Below are 20,313 nucleotides of genomic sequence, written 5' to 3' on the forward strand. Positions count from 1 at the left end.
TCATTGTTGCTGCCAGCTGGGATATCCTGCCCAGTCTTTTGGCACTTAAGTGTGATCATGGGCAGAGTTAGTCCTAAAATCTCAGGTTCCGAACATTGAGATGAAGCTAACTACCCAAGTCAGCACAAATCCCAGTTTTACTACAGGTGCTTAGGAAAACTCCTCTTCATACTATCAAGTGAAATTTGTGTACCTTCAGCTTCCTAAAGCTTTCCCTTCACACCTCTGCAGTGTGAAACATGGGAGCATGCAATGCCCCTTTGGAAAGAAGGAAGAAGATGCAGCTTCACAGATGGTTCTGAGTTGGAAGAGACCTTAAAGATGACCTAGTTCCAAGCCTCATGCTGTGGGCAGGGACATTTTCCAATAGACCAGGTTACCTAGAGTCCCATCCAGCCTGGCCTTGAACATTGCTGGGGAGGTCACAACCATAACTTCTCTGGGCAGCTGGTGCCAGTGCCTCAACACCCTCATTGTAAAATGTTTTTCTTATATCTAGTCTGAACCTACCCTCTCACAGTCTTAAGGCATTATCCCTTGTCCTATCCTTAAAGTCCCCTGTAAAAGTCCCTCTCCAGCTTTCTTGTAGGCCCCCTTTGGGCCCTGGAAGGGGCTGTAAGGTCTTCCCAGAGGTTTTCTCTCGCTGGCTCTGACATCAAGCTGGTAGGAATGGGATGAGCTGAGTTTCTTCTCCCCTTCAAGTCAGCAGACTGTGACCTCCTGTGCACCCTCCCACACAGAGTGTCCTGCCATGCCCTGTTCCCCTCCTGGTCACTCGCAGTTCTCCCTGGGGCTGCTCTTTTTGGCAGTGGCTGCTCCTGGCCCCACTGACTCATCAGCTGCTCCTGTACAAGCTGTGGGCTTCTGGTGGGTCTCGGCAATCCTCAGGGGTGTCCCTGGCTCAGCAGACCTTCCTGTACATCTTGATGCCCTGCTCTGCTGTGGAATGCCCCTTGCCCGTGCTATTTGCTTTGGCAAGTCCTCAACCCATGGCTTCCCAGTAGGCAAAGGGATTAATCAGGTCCTTGGGGAGAAGGAGGGAGCACTTGAGAGAGCTCCAGACCGTGCCCCATTCTGGATGTCAGGAAAAACACAGTGGACTTTTATGGAATCCAAGAGGGAACTGGAGAAAACCCACAAGTTAAGAAAGCTGCGAACAGAGACTTTTCTGTCCTGGGGAAAAGGAGACTGAAAGAGAACATGAGTCTCCAAATAATTAAAAGGCTGCTGTCTCTGGAGCAAGACAAGCACAGTAATAAATTTATGAACATCTTTCTAAGGACAAAAATAATGAAGCACTGGAAAAATACCACCCAGTGAACCTGTGGCCTCTATGGAGGTTTTAAAGCAGGTTAGATGAGCACATCCTGAGATCCTTCCAGAAACAAGGCTCTACACAGACACCTGGCTATCACAAGGTAAGTGATAAAAATATAAAGGATCTTGAAAGGCAGAGATCCAAGGGACATATATGTAGTGCCATTTACTAGCTAGCTTGTTTGTGCCAGGAGACGTGAGATGGAAAAATCTAAATTGCTGAAAATGGCCAGTCACACAAAAGGATGGCACTGGGATAAAAGCATCAGACCAGAGGAAACAATACTCTGCTTTCTGGCTCTGCCAGAGACTCCTAGTATGATCATGGGCAAGTCACTTCATCTTTCTGTGCTGTTATTTGTGCAATGAAGATAATGATAATTCCTTTATCTGTACAGACTTGAGGGGCAGCAACTAACCATTCAGGTGCTGCCAGCACAATCTTTGCTTTGGCCTGCAGGCACTGCCGTAAGGCAAATAAAGAAAAGAAGGAATACCTGCAAGCATTACTCCTGACAGCTGGTTTCTTCTATTTAAATCACAAGGAACTTGGTGATGTCACACTGAGCTCAAACACAGAACAAAACCCCTATGCGAGTGACAAAGAGGAAAATTGTGGGGAAATTTGTGGCAAAGGCTTGTTCCCATAATTTAATAACTCTCTCCAACTTCTGTTTCCAAGTGGAAGCACTAGTTCTGTGCTTAAAGACAAGCACTGCGCAAAATTGCTTTGCTGAGGGAGAACTGCAGAGTTCGCGACCGAGCAACACAAGCTCAGGATGAACACCAACCTTTAGAATGGGATAAATGCAGCTGCATATGAAAGCATGGCTTTTGACTCTCCCACCCTGCAGAGGCATCGCTTTTCTGCAGGAAGCAAATACAGACTCTTCTGACAAAATACGGCAGGCTTTTTCAGTCCAGTTAGTTTATGAAGGTGTTGATGAGGCCTTAGAGACAAACTCAGAATACACCAGAATGTTTCTAACATGAAAACCCAATTTAGGGACTCCACAGAGACTCTCTAGTCCATTTTTTCCCCTTGGTGCTGACAGGATATGTCCTAAGCCCTTGTCTACTTAACCGGGTCACCACAGGCTGTGGAGGTCAAGGCAATGCAATGGTACCAGGAGAACAGCCTGAACATCTAACGGGGGTGGGATTGCCACCCACTCTGCTAATGATCCCAGCAGAGATTCTGGCTGTTTCATATGGCAGCTGCACATGCACTCTCTAATGTATCCTGAGGCTTTGGTGACATCGTCTCACTCGGCATTCCCATGACTTTGTAGAAAGATGGAGGAAAGACAGGTTTCACTGCATCCAGATTCCTCTCTGGGTTCACAACCACTCTAACAGGATTTGGTTTTGGCAAGTTCTCCTTATACTGCTCACTTGCTTCCCCTCAGCTTTGTGACTGCCAGAAGAGAAACAGGCATTTTAACATCAGTCACTGTGGGTTCCTCCTTCTGAGGGGTTTCTTGGCTCTCTTCTCCAACTTGGACCAGGGAATGACTTGGATAGATGTAAGGAAGTGCCCTAGCCCTTCCAATTTTCTCATCTTCATCTTTATTCAGTGTGTGGACTAGACCACCAAAAGACTTACTGAGAATTAAAATACATGTATGTATGTCACCATAGATGCAATACATAAAATACTTGCCTGTTTGGTAGCACCCTGCACATTTTGTGACTCTCCTTTGACCAATCTTTATGCTGCAAGTGTTCATTGCATCTAGTGGCTGGCTGAAATTGTGCCTTGAAGAGGTCTGAAAGTAGTCCAAACAGCAGATGACAGGATGGCATGGATACTAGGGCTCACTGCACCAACACCAGCTGCTCACAGGCATTTGCCTGTCTCCTTCACAGGACTGTGATGACATTAGCTGCCACTTGCTCTTGGAAAAAAGCAGCTTCCAGCACCACTGAGAATTACCCACCCAGTACAGATGGGAGCTCATGAAGATTTTCCTTCAGTCAATGCCTTGAGTCATCTGCAGGGGTATCATCTCAAGACCAGACATGTACAACAGTTTGCATGGGTCCAGGGCTCAGGCTGCTGAGATTGAAGAGACAGAAATCAAACCATACAGGTTCCCCACTATTCTGCTCCCCAGGTCATTGCCTATTAGCATGGCTCTCTCTTCCTAAATGTTCCCTGCATAAATGTGAGATTATAACAATAAGTGGCATTAAAAACGTGAATGATGAATGCCATGCATCAGGCAGGATGATTAAATAACTATATGTAGATTCTGGGGCATATTAGCTTCTCTGCCTTCTGACATGATAATTGATCATTCCTAATCTATAGCAGAAACAAAACAGAGATTACCTCCCCTCAAACAATTCAGCTTCTATTCTCCTTTGTTCATTCCCCCAGCCCCTCCCTCACACAAGGGGGAAGCCCATTAACTAGCTCTAACAGTTTTTAATTCAGTGGTATTGAAAATGGGATCCTAGCAATGCACGTAATTGATCCCATTTCACAGGACTGCCTTCCAAGGAGCAGCAAAGGTGAAGCATTCACATTATCAAGGTCACTGCGGTGAATGCAAGAATAACAAAGACTTGGATTTGCATCAGGATTCAATTACAGTGAAGTATACAAATGTTGCTAGACTGCTCCCCCAAAATGAGGAGTACTCTAAGAGAGCTATACAGAGCTAAGTAGAATTAATAAAAAGAATAACATTTTAAATGGTTTTGTTAAAACCCTGTACAAATACAGTGGACTCAAACAGAATGTGTTTTATGTTCATTTAACTTGAATTTGTAAATTTATAGGCAGCAGGTAAAGCAAGATAATTTTAAATCAATATACCTAGATCTTAAGGCCAAAAGAGATCATTTAGCCCTCCCACAAAACACCACTGACTTTTCATCTTCCTTTAAATCAATAACAATTCACTCCTGAGGGCAGATTACCAAACTTCACCACACAGTAGCTTGCTGCTCCATCATGCCACTTGGTTAAAAGAATAAAACATTTTAAGATATAACTGAACTTTGTTCTAGAAATTAGTACTGAAGAAAAAAATTTGTTTAAAAAAAATCAATACAACAGTTATTGAGAGCATGAAAAACAAAAGAGAAAAGGACACTTTTAAATATAGATATACACACACGCACACTTCCATAAGCCACACAGGAAAAAAAAATCAAGGAGAGGCTGAAGAAAGGATGTATGCTCCGAGTGTAGTTTTTAAATCTTGAAGACTGCCAGTAAATTTCCAAGCAATTTGGCAACATTTATCAGTTCATAAAAATTACAAAAAAGCCTGATTTTACAAGGCCTGCAGATACTGAACTATCACATCTGATCAGTGGGAACTGCCCACATGCATTTTTATGCTCTATAGCACTGCAGTGCACAGAATTCAGCTCTGTGGATTACCCTCCTATGGGCCTGTTTCTATCAGTGAAGAATGCATCTGAGGAAAGAAATAAATTTTGCCCAGTGTTATCATCCACTTGAACTATCACATAGCTAAGAAACAGAAAAAAAAAATTCCATCCAGTCATTCAACTGCCAAGCAACTGCTTGCAGAGACTGCTTACTTTGTGTGGTATTCAATCACTTCATTTACTGTACTCCAACCAAAATTACTCAAAAGCCATTAATGCCAGTCTAACTTCTTGTGCATCACTCTGATGAGAACTTCATATTACTTACTTCCTTCTGCAGCTAAATGGAAGGAATGCTCACCACACAGGCACATCTTACCTTGTATCTCAAGAAAGACACTGCTATCATCCTTGCATGGTTTCCAGTGGTTGGTTAGTCTGGTGTCTGCTGCATAAATATGGACCACAGGTTCCCTCTGGATCACCAGGATGCTGCTCATTTTAAAGCTGCTTGAGCTAGCTGCATTCTCTTTTGTTTATTCTAAGACTATGGCCTTTAAAGTCTGAATGTGACATTTAAAAGGCCCAGTAAATGCCATATCCTCTCTCAGCCATGAACCTTGTCTAACACAGCAGTGTATTATGATCTCAGTGATCTAATTCTTGAGATAATCTCTTTACTAACAAGACCCAGGATGGCCACTATGATAAAGCTCTGGGAACTGAAAAAATATCTCAGTCAGTGACCCAATAATAAATCTGGTGTTCTGCTTCATCTTTTCCTCAGTAAAGCATGTCAAATCATATACTACAACTATATACTGAGTGACCTGGGCAAAAGGATTTTCAGAATGTGGGGAAGACTCTGCATTGATAAAACAACAAAAATCAGAATGATGGCACTTTCATGCACAAGATAATCTTGCCGCCTCAATACCATGGGGAAAAAATTATGTCTAGAGCCAAAATTTCTAGAGCCCAAACAGAAACACAAGAGCAGCTGTGAAAACATCCAGAGAAGGAAGTGTGGTGATCAAACCTATCTGAGACATCAGGCCCTTTCTTGCATTTATCTGCTTGAGAAGCTACTCACCAACGTCATCAAAAGTAGCTTCCACACCAGCAAGACAAGAATTTGATCCACTATGGGAAGGCAAAATAAAATACATCCCTCCAAGTATTGAATTAGCCAAAGAAATGAATGAAACAGAAGACCACTTGGACCTATGGTCAGCTGCAGGTTAACACAGAGAAAATCTGCCCTTCCCTTTTGGAAGAGATTCTATTTATGGTCTTGTACTTCAGTCCTTCATCAGGAAGGACCCAGGTGTACACCAGGATTCAGTCCCTAACCCTGTATTCCTGTGCAGAGCTCTAAAAAGCAGTCAAGATCCATGGGGACTAAAGGAAGGACATGATAAATACATTACATTTATGTCTCCACCTTGAATCCAGCAAAGCACAGTGCCACTAGACCCTGGTGACTTTTGGTCTCTTCCTGGCCCTGCTTATGAACTGATGGGTGACCTTGGGAAAAATCACTTTACTCTCTTCTGCAGCCTATAAATGCAAGTGCAGGAAGGACACTCCTGCTGCTCACAAAGCACTACCAAGCTTGCAGTTAACATCTTCCACTGCAGCATGTATACTCTCATCTTTGGTGGCAGCCTTAAGCCTGTGGTTAAAACAATCTCTCCCCTGAGATCTTATTTGCCCATTCCTTCCCAAACATTTAATTAAAAAGCCCTGAGTGATGAGTTTCTAGCTATGATCTTTTACTGAAAATCATCTTCCCTTGGCAAGTTGTTCCTATCTTATTCCTAGACATGACTTCCAGACTTGCTTATTTTTGCAACATCCTGCTTCTACTTTCTTTGATGGGCTGACAAGGGAACATGTTTGAATCCCTACAACAATTTTTTTTTCATTCAAGGTGGCAGAGCCCTGTACCTGTGATATGTATCTGGAGTTACTTCACAGGCCTTCTCTCAGGGGTTCCCAAGAGTCGAGGTTTCTCTCCTCCTATGCTGGCATGCAGAAACACCCTGCACAACAGAGCACAAATGGAACACTCCTCCCTCCTGGACCTGACCACTTTATTTATTTATTTTTTTTAAGGTGTGTAAATAAAACAGGCAGAGGTGAATATTGCAGCCAGCAACAGGTAAACCTCTGAAATGCACAAATATCAGGAACCCACAATATTATTGCAGCAGGGCTATGGAAACCATCAGGTGCCTCTCCAAGGGCTCTCCAGCGCCTGATGTTACAACTGCTTGGATGATGGGAGCATTTCTGACAGGCTCTTAAGTCTCCTAAACTAGATTATCTATATGCAGCATACAGCAAAGCTACAGATACTTCCTAATGGTCTGAAGTGCCAACTTCCATGATAAATATATGCATCCTATGTGCAATTATGCCTGCATCTTAACAGCGTTGAGATGGCTGCAAGATACTAATTACCAAGTAAGAATTTGGCAATTATACTCCATCATACCTTCCTCCTGACACAGCTACTTTTAAATAAACAAGGATTTGTTTTCAGCATCACCAAAGAAAGAGGAGTTTTCTCCTTTGCTTTGTACTAGCTTACCAAGTGTGATCATGGAATCAAAGAAGAGAAAAACATTCCATTTGCTGAAGTACTGCCGCCGCTTCACTGAAGCCATTTCACTGCTGTTTAAGAAACACTGTCTACCCTTTTAGGAATCAGGGGGAGGAACAACGTTACCTGAAACAAAAGCAATCTCACTAGCCAGTCCCTCCTATTCTCCAGCCAGAATTTCAGTGCTTGTCATGAACTGTCTGCAGACTTACCTTTACTTTAATTACCAATACCACAAGATCCAAAGTATTGCCCATTTCTCTAATGCTGGTGTTGTTAGGTAAAACCTCTTACCTGCACCATCTATGGAGATACTGGCAAACAGCTTACACCACAAGTAAAGAGTACAGAGAAGCTTCTTTCTGAGGGGTGTAATAAGAGAATTGTGCCAGTGCCACTCAGACATGAAGGCACTGTCCTTGCAGTGAAGTCAGTGGCAAAGTCCCTGGCTTACTACAGTGCAGAGGGAATTAAGCCAGTGCTGAGCAATTGAGGTATCTCCCCTTTGAGTGTTACCTCCTGACATAAAAATAAATGGGCATCATGGTCATCTGCATAAGAAGCTGTTTAGGTGAGATTATAGCAAGGATAATTCAAACCAGTCCAAACTATTCTATGACTCTAAATGTGAGAATCTGCAGAAACATGAAAGGATGTGCTGATGACAGCAATATTTTCCCACTATTCATGCATCATGGAGACAAATATTGTGATCGGTCTCTGTCTGCCTTTTCTAGAGTGCCATTTTATGACACAGTTAATGAATTAGCAAAAAAAAAAAAAAAAAAGGAAAAGTAACAGCCCTGTGTTGCAGCAATTGCAAATGATCTTTGACTTCCATCTTGGAAGAGGAGTACCAGAGGCCTGTGTTTGACCCTTTTATACGCATTTTGCTTGTGATGGGGGGAGGTGGAAGGGAACTTGGAGTAAGCATCTAAAAATATAAGTGTGCAAATGATGCCATGACGTACGACTATCTTTTTTACCATAATCCTTAGCCATAGATTTATCACCGTGCTCTTAAAACATGCTGTACATCTTTTCGTTCATCTTCTCACCCCTACTTTCCCTTCTAATTGGAAGTCAGTCTGTGAAATGTAATTAAAGCCCTCATAAATACTGCCAGCAAGTGCACCCTTTTTCATCCAAGCAACTACTAACAACTCGGAGAAGACCTCATCAACCTCTGCTGGAATACAGACTAATGTATCTTCTCACACACCCCACTCAGGATAGGGAAGTCAATCTTCCCACCTTCCACATAATTAAAGTCATCTACACTATGTGCTTTTCCTTCACCACTCCCTCCCCTTCTCTGACACGTGTATTACCCTGTCATCAGCTGCTTTCCTTTCATTTAATTTATTCTGTTTCTAATCACTGAGTAAAATTCAGTATTTTTGAGAAGACCTGGAGCAGTCCTAGGCATCTGCTCAGTACCAGGTCTCTTCTATTAGAAGACAGCACTTTCAATTCGCCTTTAAGAGGGATTATTTCCTGCAATCTACAGAGTTTATTCATGCCTGGGAGTGAAAAAAAAATACCCTTTTCCATTCACAGTAAATGACTGTGACATTAACAATGAAATTCAATGGTACTTCAAAGACTCCTATGGGCCCTAAAGGTTGTGCAAGGCAGCCTGGGGACTGAATAAAGCCCAGTTAACCCAACAGGTGGCTTCATTTGCTCTGTGAAAAATAGCTGCTGCTTCTCTTGGAGAGGAAAACACTCCTCTACTCAGCCAAACGGCAGCTGTGAAATTGTCTGACTTGCGGCATCTCTAAAGTTTTCAAGCACCCTCATGGCCAAGGAAGAAGGCGGTGGCTGTTCTGTGTGCCAAAGCTCTCCTCCTGCTAGGGCAAAGTGCACAGAACTTCCATGGGCCACTGGATCATGAGCCATGTGCATGCCTCGTCCCCAGGATCATTACTTCTGTGAGGCAGAGTAGCTGGAGATGGAGACAGGGAGGCAGGAGGCCTGATAGTTCCATACTTCAGATATTTGTATATTCTCCAAAACAGCCCCCTGGGCACCTGCTTGGGGCTCAGCCATGGGGACCAGGGAGCAGAGGGCAGTGTGACCCCAGAGCCTGACACAGCCCCTGGCTGGGAGGCAGCCACCTCACCAGTCCCTGGCAGATGGGCTTGTGATCCAGATTAAAAAGTTGAAGAGAGGAAGAGAAACTGGGAGGAGCCCCTGAAATCTCTGCTAAAGTGCTCAAGTGGATAAACACAGTGCCAGTGTCTTTAGCAGTTTATTCCTGCTATCACTTGATTTTAAGTGCTTTTTTTGGACCCTCATCAGTGAACAGCTGCCAAGCCACTCTAAATACTATTACTGTCAGAGGCCAAATAAAACTCAACTGTATTTACTGAACAGGTAGCAATTGCTCTCTTGCTAGATACCAAATCAAACCGAGCAGGATTTTAGTTACATTTAATCGCCTGGGCACTGGAATTTGTAACAGCTTGGAATGGACACTGTCACCTTATTAACAGCTCCCTTTCTAGAAGACAAAGCACAGTTCACCGAGCAGATGTATTGAAGGCAACACCTTGCACTCAGCTGGACTTGGATCAAAGATTGTCTCTCCTGACAGAAGGTGCAAAATAGGAAAGGAGGAAATTTTCACTATTGCAAGCAATTAAGACAGGGACCAAAGGGGCCCCCTGTCACACATTTCCCCAAGCTATTCAGCACAGTTTAGCTCACTAAACGCTTTGGATAAATACACTGTTGTCTGACATTTCTATCTCTAATGCTGCAGTGAAACTGAAACCACATTCAGAAAAAGCAATCCCAAACCCAACAGCCCATCTCTAGTGGACTCTGGCCAGCCTCTTTTTTCTGCTCTTAAGTTAGTTTGGCAAACAGGTTAGGAAACATTTCCAATGCATCTTAGGGCTCCAGCCCTACGGGAAGAGTTCAGCAGGGGCAAGGAGCAGCAAGAAGAGTCCCAGTCCTGGTGTGTGTCCTCTAGCCTGTCACACCACACCTCCATGCCCCAGTTCCCCCATTAATGAACCAGATGCCTGAAAAACCTCCCTGATGAAGGCAATGCATAAAGTTTTAGGCATCGAAATAGCAATTTACTGACATTAGGTATCCCTTCCAATGACGCTGTATCCATCAGGTCTGCGTACAAGAGAGCTGAGCCAACTTTCATTAATTTGCATAATGACTATGTATTTAACTTCCCCATTTTGCCCTAAATGAAGAACAGGACACTGTACAAACTGAATTTAAAATAGCAGTTCTCATTCACTGGCCAATATCAGAAGACAGAGAAAGAGCGCGAGGCCACAACAGATGCACAACTGTTACTGGAGCACAAACAACATTATCAACTGACTAATTTGGGGGATTTGTTTTGCTCTACAGAGATGCTCTGCAGGGGTTGCAAATAGCACTTTAAAAGCCTTCAGGGCTATTTGACTCTGGCAGAAGTCCCCCTTGAAGCTTCAGCCAACATGTAGCAAAGGGTTTGGTGCAGCACCTCTGTGGAAGGCACTGGGCATTTTGTCCTTCATGCACACCCAGCTTTGCTAGTTGCTGTCTGCAGTTTTGGAAAAGGTGGAGATAGGTCTGTGCCCTCATGTGCATCCTTACCCAGTCATCCTCCAGCTCCTTTCCATGTCCTTGCAGGGGCTGAGTTCCAGCTGGGACAGAGGGATGTACAATAAATTAAATAACCCAGTCATTTCTGCAGTGATAGTCTTCCAGTTTACTGAACTGGGTGAGAGGACCTCTCTGTGGAAACTGTCCTTGCATGGCCAGGTGTTTAAAGGCTCAGACCATAAGTCTCCAACAAGGACAGCAAACAATTTCATGCTCTTGGTGCCACCCCTCAGGAGAACAAGGCAGAACTGTGGAGCTTCATGGCTTAATGATCCAAGCAAGAGCCCATTGTGGGGAAGGCAGAGCTCTGGAGATGACAGGATAATGCGTGGTGCAGATCAGCTCTCCTGTAATAAGCCACACTAATGCTGAAGTGTGTGGAAGGCAACTCAGGAAATAGAATAATTAATAATCTACTTGGCTGAGCAGCACTTTCTCTCCTTGGATTGAGGCAGACTGCAGAAAGTTGGAGGGAAGCTACAAAGAAATGCCATAGCCTTGCAAACCTAAGGAAGGAGGGCAAGCCCAGTTTTGTGCTTTTACCTGATTCAACTTTGCTTCCTTGTGCCTCCTGTAGGATGCACAAGATTTGCACAAGCACGGAGGGCAATTGTGCTGTGTATTCCTGGGAAGGCAGTGAGCAGTGCTAGTATCCTCCACTGGCATTTTCCACCTAATTCTCCAAATTTGCTTTTGAGGCATTGTTGTCTCTCTGCAGAGCCCAGGGGCCAGATGCAAAAGGCTCCTTGTATCACTCTGCACAGCCACAACCTCTGGCCAAAACCCACAGGGCAGATTTTGTCAAATGCATAAGAGAATTTGCTATTTTTTCTATCCATTTCCCCACACCAGAGCTCTCTCCATGGCTTGCCAAAGCACTCAGAGGATCAGTCCAGTGTGGCTGGCCCCCTGCACAAAGAGCAGTGGCTCACTCCAGTTTCCTGCACTGCAGCAGAAAAACCCTCACCCAGCACCACCATAGCCAGTGGGTGCTCCACATCGATTCGTACAGGGCCTTTTGATCAGAGCTTGCATTCTTAGAAATTGCCAAGCCCGAAAAAAGAGGAAAATAAATAAATAATAACCCTTCCCTTCTGGTGATTTCTATTGTACTGATCTAACTGGAAATCCCATTAGTTACTTGCTTTTGATCACGACTGCTCCTCCAGGACCAGGAGATGCAGCAAGCATTCCATCACGCTGGCAAAAGAGCACATCTGAAGTGTGTTTTAATTAAAACCTTCCAGCTCTTGAGCTTTTTGTAGTATTTGCATGCAGCTGAACTTTGACCCAGCTGCTGTGGAAGAAATATCATTTATTGCTGGGTTGTCTGTCACCTTAGTGCTACTCTCAGCTCTTCAGATAGAGCTCTCCCCTCCCTGTCCCCACAGTGGGAAAAAAAAGGGCAGTAATCTGGGAAAAAGTACTAGCCAGTCCTACTACTTCTATTACATTAGCCCTTTGCAAGAAATACAAGTGTCAGAAGTAGCATTTTGGAAATCTTTCAAGGAATGAGCAAGGGATTTGCTGTTGAAATATATTGTAATAGCAACCACAACAGAAAACGTGGAAAAACATTCCAAGCCTCACTGAAACAACACCTCTCCAATGAGAAGCAATCCAGGGGAAAAAAGCATTTCAGCCTGATACTATAAACACTAACTGGGAACCTGTAATTCATGCACATTGAGAGCTGGAGCTCAGTTCTGGTACAGCAAAATCCTTCCTGGGATACAGAAGCCAGCTTGCTGTGTGGGTGCAGACACCAGGCACAACAGCAACCAAGGGAAAAAAATCTGGCCATATGAACAAATAAATATTACAAACTGCTAACTAAAGAAGGGTCATGCTCATGGCAAAAGAAATCAGACAGAAAGAAGAAGGGACCAGAGAACTGCTGGGTGGCCTTGCAGCACAGAGAACCACCCTCTTCAAATGTGGGCCCAGTTAGGCAGCAATTTGGCACAAGGACACGAAGAGTGAGAAGCACTTAGAGTGTCTGAGCTTTACCAAGCTCTCACAGATACCCACAAGGGTGGGTAATCTCTGTGTTCTGTCCAGCATGCGTCCTGCATGTTCATACACACACAAATGCACAGAATCACAGAACCACTAGGTTGGAATAGACCTTCAAGATCGAGTCCAACCCATGCCCTAAAACCTCAACTAAACCATGGCAACCTCAAATGAACCATGGCACCCATGCTGCCATGTATGTACTTACACCTTCACACTCTTACAAATTCATTTGATTAGCATGATGGGTGCATGGGAGAGGAGAAATGCTCTGTGAAGCTGCCATACCCTGAGCAGTGTTTCTATAGCACAGCTCTTCAATGCACAACTACTGAAACACAAATGTCCAAACTCCCGTTTCCTCCACTGTTATATTTAATGTTTGAGGGAGATTACCATAAAGAGCTTACTTGGTTTGCTACTGCAGACAGAGAACAAGTGGGTTGTGTTATTAAATGCCTGCAAGTTTATTTCTCTAACAGCACTGAAAGTATTTTTACATTCTTTTTTTGGCTATTTTGGAATCCTGATGTCTTAAGAGTACTCTCCACAGTATCATTTATGCAGACTGTTAAAAATGTAAAACTACTTTTAATGCTAAAATCAGAGAAATAACATAGGAGACAATGGAATTACCAGCTTGCAGACTGAGATTAAAGAGCTGAATGGGACTTTATCAGCAGAGAAATTCAAAAGCAACGTTCATGGGGGAAAAAAAAAATCTATAAATTGATGTCATCTGGCCAGTGGAACCATTTCAGATGCTTTGCTTTTGGTCTCTGCTAGGTACTGTACTCAGTACAATACAAAGAAAACTCCCTGGCCAAGAAGAATGTGTTTTAAGGGGATTAGAATTAGATTAGTATAAGATTACTTGGCAATGCTTTAAAAATATGCCAGTAAAATGGGAAATAAGATTTTAAACCAGCTCTATCACTCTTGTAATGTAACATGAGTAATGCCCTGCAAAAACACAAGTTTCTTAAAGCTCTGACCTTGTGAAGTTCTTACTACACCTGATTGCAGCATGGCCTGCTGTATGCTTTTTGGAAAAAAGTTAGTATTTGCTACTCATACACCTCTAAAAACCTGGTCTCAGATTGCCCAATATCTGCTACTTTACCCCAAGCCTGAGGTGATGCTGCTGCTGGGGATCCTGGTGGCTCAGGGATGTTACAGAGCAGTGCCAATCCTGCTGGCCGCAGCATCTTAAGCCAAATATTTGGGCAGCTCTCTCTCCCTCACACCCATCTGCATGCCACCATGTGGGTGCAGGCCATGGATTCATTTTCCCCAGGTATAACCCAGGATTTGCTTTTTGTACCTCATGCCTCACAAGTAGCACACTTTGAAGAAGACTAATTGCTTCACCATAAAGATGTTTTGTCTCACTGCCACTGGGAGATGGTAAACCTGCACCCTTCTGCACAATACATAATGGTTGTCATAAGCTGAATCTCATAATGAGATCTTCAGCATCCTTCTTTTTCCCTTTTTCAGGGGGAGGATAGATAGAGACAACTTTTTCTTACTATTTTTATTTTCATCTATAAGTAAGATGTTTTAATTTCATGTCAAAATTGAAAGGTCTGTCTGGAGATGCAGGAAAATTATTTTTATTTCATCTTTTATTGTCCTTATATATCAACCACAGGGTTGTCTCACATACTTCCAGAAAAAAATGACCTCTAACTAAAAGTCATATTGTAATTTGGGGATTTTTTTTTCATATTCCAAAGACTTGTCTCAGTATTCAAGCATGTATTTCTAATATGTGAAGTATAACAAAAAGACTTATAACAACCATGAAAAAGCAGCAATTACCAATAGGGGAGTTGTAAATAAAAGTGTAAAATATTAATCTGATCCATAATTCATTTGGTAGCAGACATCCAGCCATCTGGGCTGGGGTGAACTCATGACTCCAGAAAAGGACGCTGGATGAAGATTTTGCATTCAGTGTAAATGCAGCCATCACCAAAAAACAACAACAACAACAAAAAATCGAAACAACCAACCTTTTGTACAGCACCAGCTTTCAGGTTTTACTTTGCCAGTGTGTTTGCTTTTCACAACCTGCGATTGCATGAGATTGTGCTTCAAAAATATACCAAAATACTTCTTGAAGCTGATTACCAGCATATGCATGGAACTTGACAAATGAAATTATTCTCTTCCTGGCTGAACCTTCACTGGCAGATCAACACTAATTTTCACATCTCCCTGAACATGAAGGGTGTTCACAGCCAGCAGAAATATCCTGCTGCAAGGGGCAGTGCAGGGTGCACTCAGCTTTAAATAGAAACTATGGTCTCTGAGGCAGTACAGCTTACCTGCACATATTAAAATAGCCCTGTATTCACCCATCCTGGTATGGAAGACATTCTTTGCTTTTAAGATAACATTGTTCTAGGTTAAATGCTGCAATACCTGGGTTAACATGCTGGAAGCCAGTGCTGCATCTCTAAATGGCAATGCTTTCCACAGAGATGGGCAATTGCAAACCTTAAAACCTCTATTTATGCCACTAATAGCTCCTCTCTGGCCAGTGTGAACCTAAAGCAGAGTTTAAAGTACCAGGCATACCAAATTCATAAAGGATTGCCTGCAGCCGTTAGAATTTTCTCAGAGTCCATAAAATAATTAGACAAATTCATGCGAGAAAAATCCATTAACGGCTATAAAGCACAAAGAAGTGTTCCCTGGAGGTTGGAGAAAGCTCTAAGGAAGCCCTGGGATGTGTGTGCATCCTGCTCTTAGCCCTTCTGTGGTATCCACTAGTGACCACTGCTGGGAAGGTGGAGCAGCCCAGTGGATCAAGTATGCTTACAATGGATGTTTAAAGGCAAGCCCTGCCTAACATGCTGGCTGTGGAAAGGCAGTTTTTCAGAAGCAAGCATCTGCTTAAGCTTTTGCAGACCCCAGGCTAACAGTTCTGGTTGAAAAGTAGAGCTGCAAGACCAGTCTTGCTTCTTGTGAGAGATGATGGAACATGATGCCTCTACTGCAGCATCCCCTTGGAAATTTTCTGCTATTCCTGAAGAAAATAAGTAAACTGCTCCCTTCCCCACGACAAACCAAACAAACCTGTGAAGACTTCAAAGTTGGAAGAATCAGACCCTGAGTGTTACAGGACTTGAACCCATCAGTTCCCAAAGGCAATCTCTGGAAATGTGGTTCCCATCTCTTGCCTCATTTTCTGATGTCTTCTTCCCAGACTGTGCAGGGCTGCAGTCTCTTGAATTCAAGAGCATGCAGATACTGATGTAAGATTGCAGCAAACTCTATGTTGCAGATTTCCCTTTCCAAATCACTCTTGGCTGCTTTTCAAAGAATGTACCTCTCCTGACTGCTATGGAAAACACCTTCTCCCCTCCACTGCAGCATCCCAGCCTGTGCAATTAAAGGAAGAACTGTTGTTTTCAGCACACTTCCCCACTCCAAGAGCCTTCTAGCTGCTCCAAGCAGCTAGTGATTTTTGGTCAAGTAGGAAATCCGTAGCCATTCCTCCCAGACAGCATTACAGGTTGCCAGGTTCTGTCCTCCAACACCTTTGCTTAAAAAGCACTGCTGCTCCACAGGATGCAACTTCTATCTCTGGTTTGGCCTCAGACATGCAGACTTCTTGAGGCATTAGACATATTAACTCCTCCTCTGTCAGCAGGCACATCTGTACCTTTCTTCTCCTCTATGCCCAGAAGGAGGGCAAAAATATCATACAGGTCACAGAAGGGGTTTGAACAGTGGCTTCTAACTTTTCAAACAGAAAACAGGCAGGGGGTTTATCTAAAAACACACACAGAGAAGGTCTTTAAGTGCAAAGGAGTCTGTGGCATCTGGGATGCCGGCAGGGGAACTGCCCCACTCTCATACCCCCCACCTCCAGGCCAGTTCTGTGCCTGAAGCCATTCCCAGCATGGGACTTGCTGACATCAAAAGCAAAGAAAATTGCTTGGCTGTTTAGGCTGGCTTAAAGTGAATACTCCTGGCAGGTTTTAAGCCTAGAAAGGTTTTAAACATTGCATCTTTCCAGTGTGCTCCTGCAATGATACAATGGGTGAGCAGGCAACCATGAATCAAAACTGCTTGCTCCCTATGGACCCATTAGGAGACACGCCTCTGACCAGGACGTCATGGTGGGTGCTTGATGTACACAGGGCAAATAAGGTGAGAGACCTCAAGGGAGATGCACATCTCTGTCCAGAGCGACAGCATACCTTAATCATCCAGCCTGGTGAAAGCGCTGAGAAAAAAAAAAAGTCATGCAGTTGTCACTTGAAAAGCAAACTTCAGTATTAACAGTACACACAGACTGCTCTCTCAGAACCATTTAAATAGGTGGAAGTTCCAAAAATATGAAAACTTGAGCAAAACCATGAGCAAGGGAAGGATGGCTAACTTGATGCTGTCATTGGCACTTATGAATTATTCACTGTGCTCCAGCCCACATGCATGAGGCACACTTCTGTGAGACTGCATTACAGATGGCTCCCTGCCACCTGTGCTGGTAAATCCCTTGGACACGTATTTTGCAGCAATGCCATAGGGGAAAAGCATGCTTGGGTCAACTCCTGTCCCTACAAAGGGAAGAAGGTCCTCTGTCTGCCTGCTGCACCTCTAGGGTAGCCACAACGGAGGCCAGCACAATTTCTATCTCTCATGGCTTGTGGCAATGCTCATCCTTCCTAGACACTTGTTTTCCAGCAGAAAACACCAGCAAAATCCCACAGAAACAACAGAGGGTTACAGGAAAACTAGTCCTGCATGGATCAGCCCCATCCCAAGTACTCCAGCCAGGTCTCCAAGGACTGGGGGAGCAGAAGAATGCTGGGGTCACCAATGGAGATTAGCAATCAGCCTCTTCTTGTGCACAAAAGTTTACTGTTCCCTCCCTCTATTTCCAAACCTGAGTTCAAAAGTTTGGGGTAAAATTAAATCAGTCTGAAAATGCCAGATGGATTGCAAGCACCGATTCTTTTACTCATTATTTAAATAGAGGAAGGGGGACAAACTATTTTGGAGAGAATCACCTTTTTTTTTTTTTTTTTTTTTTTTTAGGAAGGAATCCCTTTGAGAGTCTAACCAGAGGTAGTTTCTGCTGCCAAAAGCTGCCATACCCAGAAGAGGTGGTGCACATGAAGACTCACTGCTTGCACATTCTTTACAGTTCTGAAATGAGCATGGTCTTCATGGGATGGACAAAAGCCAAACCAACAAAACAGACCCTGGCATTTCTATGCAGTGCTGGGTTACTGAATATGTGCCAGCAGGACTCCAGCAGCCAGACCTATCCCATGGCATGCAATTTTTCAATTTCCTGCAGCCAGATCTCGTAGCAGGATTTCTCCTACTGCTGCAGTTGGCCTTGTGTCACTGATTCAACTTCATTAACCAGCCTCTGTGAAAATATAATCACCATCAGAAAACCTGTGCAAGGGAAAAGATGAGACACAAGAGCTGCACCTCTTACAGATAATTCCAGGGGGAAGGTAGGTGGCCTGAGACTCCCTGAAGCCAGATGTGCCCTGCCTACTCTTACTTAACTGTTGAAGTCAGTCTTTATATCCAGAATCACTGGGCATGGAGCACTCCATTACTTGCCTCAATGGACATTTTTTGGCGGCACCTTAAAAAAACAGATTCTCACTTTCTATGCCTGGCAGTCAGTCATGTTTGCAAAGTCCCTCTTTCCATCTGCTTTATTTCTGGCATGGGCACACCGATGATGGCCCAGGGGAGCGCTGAAAGAGCACATCACTGGGAAGCCCATTTGATGCTACAGCTCCAGCAGACAGGCCTGGCTCACCTCACAAATGCATGTTGGGACCAGCCAGAGAGACAAGGAAACACAGTCACCACTGCTTTCTTTACATTGCAGTTTGGTTGAACCTCCTGCTGAATCAACCATGAGAGCACACAGGTGCAATTTCAACATCCCACAGTGTATCAAACACCCAAGGCTTGATCCACTAATATCTCCTGTGATTGTGGCTCCACTAAGATAGACAGGGAGACTTAACCAGAAGCTACACTCACCTACTTGTCCTTAGCACGGGACACATTTGTCACAGGTTTCCCATTTCCTCTAAGAGACCTTCCAATACAAAGCTGCAGGTGATAGCTGTGCAAGGGGGTTTTTCTTGGCCTGATGCACAGAGATGCAGCTACATGGATAAATTCTGCTGAGCTATCTATGGAGAGTTTGGGACATAAGTCACAAACCAGTACCTTTTCCTCACTGATCAGAGAGGCATCATCTCCTCATGCACAGCTACATTTACTGAGATTTATGTGGATTTAACGCCACACATCAGGGAAAATCCAGTGGCAGCAATGAAGTACCAATGCAATCCCAATAACAGGAAAATACACTTCTTCCAACAGCAGAGTTACTGGCAGCAGCCGTCACAACAGGAAAACAGTAAACAGCATTAGGACTGTGACACCCACTGATCTGCACTAAACAGGTGCCTTTAATGGGTGTCATACTGCTGTCCTCTAATATTCCTCCAGCAGATTCCATGCCACATCTATCAGTAGCACTCCCAGCATGCCTTTATTTCCTCTCCTCAAGAAACATATGAATGATCTGTCCAACACTTCAACAATCCAGTTTAATTACCAGGACAGGTATCTGCACTTCCTTGCTGCTGGCTGCCAAGCCTGTGCACGTACACCTGGGTAGCAGGAATGAGATGCAGCCCTGCTCCAGCTAGTGTTTTTCTGTTCCACAGTGAGGATCTGCCAATCTGCATCCAGCTGTCACACTGAATTGCCCACCAGGTTTCCTGGCTGAACCTTGTCTGGAGAAGGCAGGGGGTGGCTCCAGTGATCTGGCAGCACAGTCCTCACAGTCTCAAACGCCACCTGTTAACAGTCCTGGAAGGGCTTCATGGTGGATAAAAGCCACTAAATTAAATGGCAGGAAGTAAGCCAGATAGGAAAAGGAAGAGACCCTAAAACACAGAGCATGAGGGACCAGAGAACGATAGGTCAGTCTCCAGAGCTTTACAGAAGTTGTGTGATGTGTCTGGTGCATTGATGCACACAGAAGGAGAAGTAATAATGTTCTTGCCTCCCATCATACCTCCAAGTGACAGGGGACAATGGCAACTCCATGCCTGTGTCCAAAGTGACAAGTCATTTCAACTTCTGGGCAAAGGAAGGGCAGACAGATCAGAGCCCTGGACAAAGGAATAAACCAGTCTACATGATCTCTGTCTGTACAGTGCAAAACCAAGAATAACACAGTATGATTGAAATCCTAGCCCTACTCTGTCAGGGAAGCAGTGACAACATATCATACCTCATCAGCCTGAACCCAGTCACTTTAGCATCACAGTGTAGAAGAGGGATTAAATTTCCTGAAGTCACTAAAACCAACTTTCTTAGGGTAACTGTTTGTA

At 44.0% G+C, this 20,313-nt stretch overlaps 1 protein-coding gene across 15 annotated transcripts in view; it reads right to left on the bottom strand.

The window, feature by feature from the left end:
- EPHA5 (EPH receptor A5) overlaps positions 1-20,313 on the bottom strand; it is a 193,557-nt gene that overhangs the window by 60,394 nt on the left and 112,850 nt on the right. The window lies entirely within an intron of this gene.

This window comes from Agelaius phoeniceus, chromosome 4 (genome assembly GCF_051311805.1).
Source record: "Agelaius phoeniceus isolate bAgePho1 chromosome 4, bAgePho1.hap1, whole genome shotgun sequence".
Lineage (NCBI taxonomy): Eukaryota > Metazoa > Chordata > Aves > Passeriformes > Icteridae > Agelaius > Agelaius phoeniceus.